The sequence below is a fragment of the Chrysochloris asiatica genome, unplaced genomic scaffold (genome assembly GCF_000296735.1).
Source record: "Chrysochloris asiatica unplaced genomic scaffold, ChrAsi1.0 scaffold00146, whole genome shotgun sequence".
Lineage (NCBI taxonomy): Eukaryota > Metazoa > Chordata > Mammalia > Afrosoricida > Chrysochloridae > Chrysochloris > Chrysochloris asiatica.
This window is the reverse complement of record NW_006408664.1, coordinates 5,279,101-5,288,666: the sequence shown is the minus strand read 5'-3', so window position 1 is coordinate 5,288,666 and position 9,566 is coordinate 5,279,101.

The window sequence follows — 9,566 nt, the reverse complement described above, 5'->3', positions numbered from 1 at the left end:
TAGTGAGGTTGGCCCAGGATTGGGCAGTGTTTCGTTCTGCTGTGTTAAGTTCACTATGGGTTGGTAACAACTCGATGGCACCCAACAACAACAACAACAAGTTCAATAGCAAGTTTCAGAATATCCTTTGACATCCATTTTTGTCTTGTCTTTCTTGCCTGTCTTTTAAATGACCTTTTGTTTTCTTCATGTATGATGCTTTTGATGTTATCCCCTAACTCTTTTGGTCTTTGGTCATTAGTGTCTAATACATCAAATGTATTAGATGTAAGTTGTGAGTTGAGTGAAGTTTTATAGTGTAGCTCCTCAGTTTTCCATGCAGCACTTCATAGTCTTTGTTTCAACTCAATGATTGCAACCCCCTCCATCTGACCACAGTTATCCCACTTCCTGTGTTTCTGTTTTACATTCCATCCTCCTTCCCAACTATTCTGAAATTTGTCCTTAGTTAAATGTTACCCTTTTGGTCTTGAATGGTTGATCATTTCATGGTGAGTGTACCTTACTAGTGTTGTTGTCCCTTCTATATGCATATCTATTGATGGTTTGAAAATAAGACCTCAAGGATGAGTTCTATTCCAAAGCTTTAGGGTGGCCAAGGGCCGTAGTCTTAGGCTCTTACAGGCTGTTTCTGACCAGTAAGCCTGTCTTTTCCTAACTTTGAGATTTGTTCTACTTTTTCTCCCATACTATTTGGGTACTTATAGTGTGATCCCTTTCAAAGCGTTGGTAGTAATATCCAGATATCATCTAGTTCTTCTAGTCTCAGAATCAGAAAAACTGATGTTCAAGTTTCATTAGTCCATTGGACTTGTTGTTGTTGTTGTTAAGTACTGTGGAGTCAGTTCTGACTCATAGTTACCGTGCACAGGGTCTCTGAGGCTGCAAATCTTTATGGGAGTAGAAAGCCTCATGTTTCTCCCACAGTCTGTTGGACTAGTGGATTCCAAATGTCTTCAATTTTTATCATTCTTTTGTCTTCTGAGAACAATATTTGCACTTTAGATAACTGTTCATGAGCTTTTAAAATTCCAGTTGCTACTCACCAAAGTATGATGTAAAACATTGCCTTGTGGACTATGTTATGCTAATTGACCATGCCCCCACCCCACCACCACCTAGACTTTGATCCTAGTTGGGGGTTAGGCCCAGAAGTGAAAAGACTACTGTACACATAGTTGCTGAGAGACTTAAAAAATTACCAGGTTCCAATATGACAGACATTAGTTTATTACAGAAAATATAATAAATTAATAGTTTTCTGACAGGGAAACTTAATAACTAGGACAACTGTCTCCAGTGGTGGTTGGTTGCACAGTCAAGATTTTCCATGTGAGGGATGTATATATATGTTGGTGTCATTGAGTCGGAACCAACTCATTGCAACCCCATGAACAGCAGAACGAAACAATGTCTGATCCTGGGCCAACCTCACTACCGCTGCCACAATATATATATGGCGTATACATGCTTCACCCTTATCAAGGCAGTTAAAATTGTTATATGGAACATGGAAAAGGTAGGAAAACATCCAGGTGCAGAGCTGCCTACCTACTTCCTAGAGAACAAAGAATTTTGGTATACATCATGGGATGAAGGTGCTGTATGTTCCTTCCTAGCATAGGCATAGCTAAAACTTGAGAACAAGGAGTTTCAGTCTGTGCAGCTGGAGGAGAGGACTGTCTGCTCCTTCCTAACATATGTATAACTAAAGCTTGAGATAGGGGGAGCAGGGGGGAAGGGATAGGAGTTGACATTAGGGTAACTATTTTGGAGTGTTATACTCTAACCCAACACTCCTAAATGGCCATTACAATTACCAATCTTTTGTATGATCCCTTGAATCTGGGTGTTGGAGGTTTGTAATCAAAGGCTACAAGAACAATAAATACTACAACAAATCACTATCCCAGACACAGGGTCCCAACCATGGATAGGAGAATAAGTCACCATGCTGAGGGTAAGGAGTTAAGCCAGCTTTATAAGGGGTCAGTAGACAAGTGTTAGATTGTAGAAATGTGACCATGCATCTGCCACAGGGTCATGGAAATGTTGTGGTGATAATCAGGTATATACACACAACGTTCAGTATGCATGTGAGCCTTGACACCTCCCTGAGTGTCTGTGAGACTATCTAGGGCTATGTGGTTTTGCAGTACTACCTTGAGCACTTGTTCTGTTCCAGCTGATAATAAAGTAAGAGTGTTGTGCATTTGATTTAAAGCAGCAGCAATATGTTTTTCTAGAGCCTGTACTTGCCACTCAATATTGATGGATTCTATCTCTGGGGCCTGGTCTTCCATGGAACTAGATCCAGAGGTCATAGCAAGAGAATATTATGAGAGTATCCAGGCACCAGCAAGGGACAGTTGCTTGTGGCAGGTTTCTTCATTCTCATGGACTTCTGTGGTCCCTGCGTGAGCAGCTGATAGGTACTGGGTTGAGTCTGCCTTTGATATTCATTGATGCATTGCAGAGGTACTGCTTAGTCTTGATGTCCATTATTGTAATAAGTGCAAATTTTGCTGCAGGGTTTGTTTCAGGATCCTATTAATTTGTTCCTCTAGCCTAGTGGCAGTAGGATTTATTGGAGGTGAAAATGTCATGCAATGCCTGCATCACTTGCCCACTCCTGGGCCTTGTGTCCAGTGACGTGTGTCCCCAATCACTACTGATGTCAGTGGGGGTGTCATAGACCAGACAGAACTTGGAGAGACCTTGAATAGTGGAATGCTGACTAGCCTGTTTGCACAGGTATGCTTGCCAGAGTTCTGTAATGGTGTCTGCCCCTGTCAGGTGAACTGACAGTTGTCAGACATAGGGAGGGGTCCTACGTAATCCCCTTGCCAATGTTTGGCTGGCATTTCTACCTAGGGTATCCTGTCCATTTGGTAGTGAATGGGCTTATGTTGTTCTAACGAGCACATAGGCACTGTTGACAAGCCCCCACAATTTGTTTTATGGAGCGGGAGAGGCCTCTATCCTTGGCGATGACTGATAGTGTACATTGCCTTTTATGCCCCATTTTTCTGTGTCGTCACTTGGCCACTTATTCTATCAGTGCTTGCTGTTTGGCATGCAGTTGGGCCAGCTCATCAATTTGAACATTCCACAGTAGAGTAAGAGGGCTATGAGCTGACACATGAAAAGCAGTAATATCCATGGTCTATGTTTGGGTTCAGATGTCCTTCCACATTCCATTCCCCAGAGGGTTCATTGGTTCACTAGCCATTCTTGCTTTCCAACTGTGTTAGGCATAATGTTAGTATTTTATACACTGCCCAGCTGTCTGTGCACAAGACTTTGGGGATAGGTTTGTGCGTCATTACCATTCAAGCAGCCCTCAACTCAACCCACTGGCTGCTCTTCCCCATGCCCTGGTCAATTCATATACCTTCCATTGTTGATTGTATGGTCACAGCTGTCTACTGTAGAGAGTTACCTCAAAGTTAACTATCCATCTACCAAGCTTCTGTGGGAACTTGCCCAATACCCTCTGGTATGTGACTCTCCTGTGGGAGCACTTTCATTGTAGGTGACTGCTACTTTCCCTAGGTCACATAGATAATTGGTCCAAGGATCTGGTGTAATTCAGCACTCAAGGGGCTGGTTGAGAGAACACTTCTTTACTGTAAACATGCATGCCATTTGGCTAATGTGTTGGATTAGGCCATCCTCGACTGGGATGTAGCAAAGTCCTTTACTCACCCTTGTATAGGGTATTGTGTTTGTATCCTTTTATGATGTCTTCTACAGCTGCAAGCTGTTATGCACTACACAAGTTTCTTTTCTAAAGGATTGTAGTGGGTATCTGTACCTTTCCATATTTGAGACCAAAGTCCTAAGGGAATACGTCAGCCCTGTTGCCAAGGTCACAGGAACCAGTCATACACTTCTGGGTAGCTGGTGGTATCCAATTTGCACTCTTGTCCTACAGCTATAATTCCAAGAGCCTGGACCTGCTTTACTGATATTTTAGTGGCATTAAAGGACTGCTCCACCTTGAAGGTCTAGTTCCAAATTCTTCTTTTCTTTACTAGATGGTACAGGGGATGCAAAATTTGGGCAAGATGGAGAATAAAGGACCTCCTATATACCAGCATCCCCAGGAATGTGCGCAACTTTTTTACTTTGTTAGGGCAAGGCTATGCTTTAACTTTGTCAAATACTACCTTGGGAACCACCTTTGTCTTTTACCTAGTCACACAACACCCAAGAATTTGACAGATGATTATGGGCCCTGAAGTTTAGCATTGTTAATGACCTATTCTCTGGAACTGAGGTGTGACACTAACTTCAGTGCTACTTGTTGAAGCCAGAGCAGAGAATCACAGGTTAACATGACATAATCAATGTAATGAACAGAAGGAGACTGGTGGACACATGTCATTATTCTAGGTCCTGGGCAACTGGCCCATGAAACACTATGGGACTGTGAACATATCTTTGAGCAAGAGTTGTGAATGTCCAGTGTTCACCTTGCCATCTGAAGACAAAGAGTTTTTGGCTGTCAGAGTCAGTGGAGATACTAAAAAAGGTATTTGTTTGGTCTAGCATAAAGTGATAGGATTCCAATCTTTCCCCAATATAGCTGAGGAGGGAAGCACTGTTAGGTAGACCGGCATGATGTAGGGATACAGACTGTAAGCTTGTGGTAGTCTACAGCATTACACCATGATCTGTCTGGCTTCTGCATTGGTCATACAGAGCTATTGAATGGACTGTGAGTGGGCCTAATGTCCTGGTGTGGTGCTCTGGGTTAATGCACCAGACTGCAAAGCCATTTGAACTACAAGGGCAGCAGTTCAAGTTCACCAGCTGCTCCTCGCAAACCCTATACAGGGTCGCTATGAGTCGGAACTGACTTGACGGCACTTCACAACAACAACAGTTAAGTTCAGCTCCAGTGGCAGTAATTTCCTCATGCCCTCCAGGTAGGCAGTACTGCATGACTTTAACCATCCAGCGAGGTGGAGGTAAGTGGACTGGAGTCCACTTCACCCATTCCTGAATAACAGATTTTATCACATGGACCCTTACACGGAACTCTTCTGTGGTGGTCGTAAGTGTCATTCCTCCCAGTAAGCCCATTGCTAGGATATATTTGGGAAGAGAAGAAATGTATACTTTATATTCCCTGAGAGGCAAAACGACCAATCTGCAGAGTCAAAGCCACTTGGTGCACTTTAACTATGCTGCCTCCATGTCCATCTAAAGCACTCAGCAGCTTGGGAATTCAGGATTATTTTGATCTCCTGGTTGACTCGACAATTGTTGGGGTTTAGGCACAGAAGGGAAAAGCCTTCTACACACATGGTTGCTGAGAGACAAAACAACAACAACAACCAGGGACTAATATGAGAGACATTAGTTAATTGCAGAAAATAAAATAGATGGGAAGCTTGCTAATCAGAATGTGGACAACTGTCTCCAGTGGTAGTCAGCTAGGCAGTCAAGATTTTCTACACTAGGGGCATGGTCTAGGGTCTTTTTTATATCATGGGGTATACAATCTTCACACATGTGAGGGCAGTTAAGGATGGTATACAGGACATGAAGAAGGTAGGAAAGCCATAAGGTGCAGGGTTATCTGCTTTTTTCTAGAAAATAAAAAAATTTAGATATGTATAGCGGGAGGCGGGGGGCTGTTGGCTCCTCTCTAGCATAGGCATAACTAATTGCCCTCTCAGCACTTCTTTTGTTGTGTTCCCAAGGTTTTAGTATGTTGTGCTTTTGTTCTCATTTGATTCAAGGAATTTTTAAATTTATTTCTTCTATTGCCCAGTAGTTTTAAAGTAGGTTATTATTAAATTTCCATGTAGTTGATGTTCCCCCTGGATCTTAATATTGTTGACTTCTAATTTTATAGCATTGTGATCTGAAAAGATGTTTTGTAGTATTTAAACATTTTTAAAATAAACTTTATTGAGGCTTGCTTTGTGACCTAACATATGATCTATTCTGGAGAATGTTCCATGTGTACTGGAAGAATGTATGTTGTGCTGTTGTTGGATTGAATGCTCTGTATATTTCTATGAGGTAAAGTTGGTTGATCGTGTTGTTTAGTTCTTCTGTGTCTTTGTTGAGTTTCTTTCTAGTTGTTCTGTCCTTCATTGAAAGTCATATATTAAAAATCTTGTACTATTACCGTAGAGTTAGAGTTATGTATTTCTTTCTTCAACTTTATGAGAATTTGGCTTATGTGTTTTGAGGCTCTTCATTGGGAACACAAATGTTTTTTATGATTATGTTTTCTTATTCAACTGACCCTTTAATCATGAGATTTTTTTTTTCTTTTTTTGTCTCTTATGCTGTTTTTTTGCCTTGAAATCTATTTTATAAGAAAATAATATTGTCAAACCTGCTCATTTTTGACTGATGTTAGTTTGATATATTTTTTTCATCCTTTGGTCTTTTTTTTGTGTGTGTTTTTGTATAAGGCATGTCTCTTGTAGACAGCATATTGATGGATCCTGTTTTCTTATCCATTCTACTACTGTCTATCTCTTGATAGGTGAATTTAATCCTTTGATGTTCAGTATAATTATCAATAGCACTGGTAGCATAGTGACTATGAATCGGGCTGTGAACCACAAGGTCCACAGTTCGAAACTACCAGCTGCTCCACAGGAAAAAAGATGAAGCTTTCTGCTCCTCTGAAGATTTATAGCCTTGGAAACCCTGTACAGGGTCGCTATGAGTCAGACCCGACTCCACAGCACACAGCCACCACCACCATGCACTGATTGCTGTCATTTGCTGGGTTTTTTTTGTTTTTTGTTTTTTCTTTTTCTTTTAAATCTTTTGCTTATTTATTTAAGGTTTAAAGAATATGGATTTTTAAAAAATGTTGATTTGTGAGTCCAATCCATCTTTCAGAAAAATTGTACCAGTTTATACTCATAGCAAAATTTTGACATTAGTTATTTAATAGTACCACAATGTTTTACACAGTATTATTCAGTATCATATTTTCTCTATTTGATGAATAAGAAATGTGCTTCTCTATTTCAATTTTAATTTCTTTAATATCTTAGAATACATTTACTAGTCACTAGTATTTCTTTTGGGTGTGGAGTTTGTCTGCTTATGTTTTTGTCCATTTTCTATGAAGATTTTTCTAATTAATTTTTAAGAGTTCTTTATGAGTCTTTGTGTGTTAAATTTGTTCTTATTAAATTTGTGCCACTTACCTTTCAATTCAATTTGTGATTTTTTCCCTTTGTTTTTATATTGAGAGAAGAATTTTCCATTTAGAAGTTAATTAAGTATCCAAATATATTCTCTTATAAAATTTCCTTGATTCATTTTCTTTTTATTCAATTCTTGAGTCATACATTCTTTTTGATACAAAGTAAAAAAAAATCTAAATTAATTTCCTTCACTTCCACCCAAAATAACTAATTCTGTCAACACTTTTATTAGTTTGGGAGGTTTCCTTTATCATATACAAGCATTTCTTTTTTCTTCCAATAAGTATTAAAGCCTCTTTTTAGTAACATACTCAGTTTCATTAACTGTTGATTCTTGCACTATCAACATTTCAAAGTGAGAACTTTCTCTTACAGATGATTTTTCACTTGTCAAAAGTCAAAAAAGACTGTAAGTCTTTACACTGTAAGTCTGCTCATGTATCCAATTTCTATTGTTCAGTAAGACTCAAGAGAATAATATTATGAATTATTAAAATTGCTTGCTTTTATAGCTGAGGCAACAGTGTTTAGAAAAAGGTAAATTTTTAGAAAAAGGAAAATCTATGAGAATAATTGATTTATCATCAACCTATGTTGTTTTCTTTAAGGGATTTTGGATTTGAAGGCATAGTGAAAATGAATTCAGTTTTGAAGAACAGTTTTGGTAAGCCCAGAGGCTCATTCTAAAAGTTAGGAATCTTCACACAGACTGAGGCTGCTGGGTGGCTTCATATTATGTCTTCTGGAACAATGCTCTGAGTCTTAGTCCTGCTCTTTTAATTCTTCCAGGATGGAAAAAAAAAAGATAATTAAAAAATGTTTTTTCATTATCTAGGAGGAAACATTAAAATCACATGGAAACATGTTGAGACTTTGACAGTCTTCCACTACAGATGAGGGATACAGCTGAGATGGGTGTGGGGACACCTGTCTTTTCCCCCTTTGGTTCTGTGCTCTACGAATATGCCTATTTTAGTTTTTAAATGATTAATATTAAAATGTGTTTAGTCCAGTTGAATCTTGTGAAATGGGTTGAGAAATTGGACTAAAGCTATCAATTATTGACATGAACCTATAGAAAGTACTTTGCAAGATTCAGTGTTGTATGTTACTGTGTAGATTATCTTTGTTTTAAGAAAACCAAGTGGTAAGGTAGAAAATCTACAGAGTTTAGGGTCAGGATAAATGGAGTTGTTATTGTTGTTAAGTGCCATGGAGTCACATAATAAAATCGTAGAGGGTTTCCGAGGCTATGAATCTTTGTTCAGGAAGCCTCATTTTTTTCTCCCTAGAAGCAGTTGGTCCTAGTCCTATGCATGTCCCATAGAGCTGTGCTGGAATAAGTTCCCAACTCAAGGCGACACCATGCAGAATGGAACAACATGCTGCCTGGTCCTGAGCTATCACATGATTGGTTGTGGATTCGACTATTGCGATCCTTAGGGTTTTCACTGACTGATTTTAGGAAATAGATTGCCAGATTTTTCTGGCTAGTCTGTTGTAGTCTGGAAGCTTCGCTTAAACCTGTCCAATAGCAACATGCAACCTTCCACAGACAGATGAGCGCTGTCTGTGTCAGAGGTGAAATGCCCAAGAATCAAATCCAGGTCTCCCACATGGAAAGTAAGAATTCTGCCTCTGAATCACTGTGCAGAGTTCTGGTTAAAAAATCAAAATCAAACCCATTCATATTGAGTAATCATCAGTTGGTGGTTATGTACCATGGAGTTGGTTCCGACTCATAGCAACACTGTATAGGGTTTCTGAGGCTGTAAATCTTTACAGGAGTAGAAAGCTTCACATTTCTCCCATGGAGCGGTTGGTAGATTTGAATTGCTGACCTTGTGGTTAGCAGCTAAATTCGTAATCCACTACACTACCAGAGCTGTTAGCATTGATCAAATCATCTAGACTTTTGGTGATTTTACCAAAAATGAAGTAATCAAAAATGATCTCAAACCCAGACTTTAGTGATTGCAATGTGACTTCTCATTCTTGCTTATATCAAACAGTAACTACTTTTTCTTGTATTGACTAGTAACTAGTATTTTTTCCTTAAAAAAGAAAGAAAGGAAGGAAGGAAGAAAGAAAGAGAAAAAAAGAGAGAGAGAGAGAGAGAAAGAAAGAAATAAAGAAAAGATTCTTTCAGGAAAATCCTTTGGTAAAAATACCAATAAATATGTTTGCTGGAATTTTAAATATGTCTGTCATCCCTGGTGTTCTGTATGTATCCCAAATCCTATAAGATACAACGTATTTTGATGCTTTCAAATTACATATGAATATACACTTTTAATATGAATTTACAAATATATATCCCTTTGTAAGGCTCTCTAACAATAAGACACTGGTAACTTGTAAGTCATGATAATA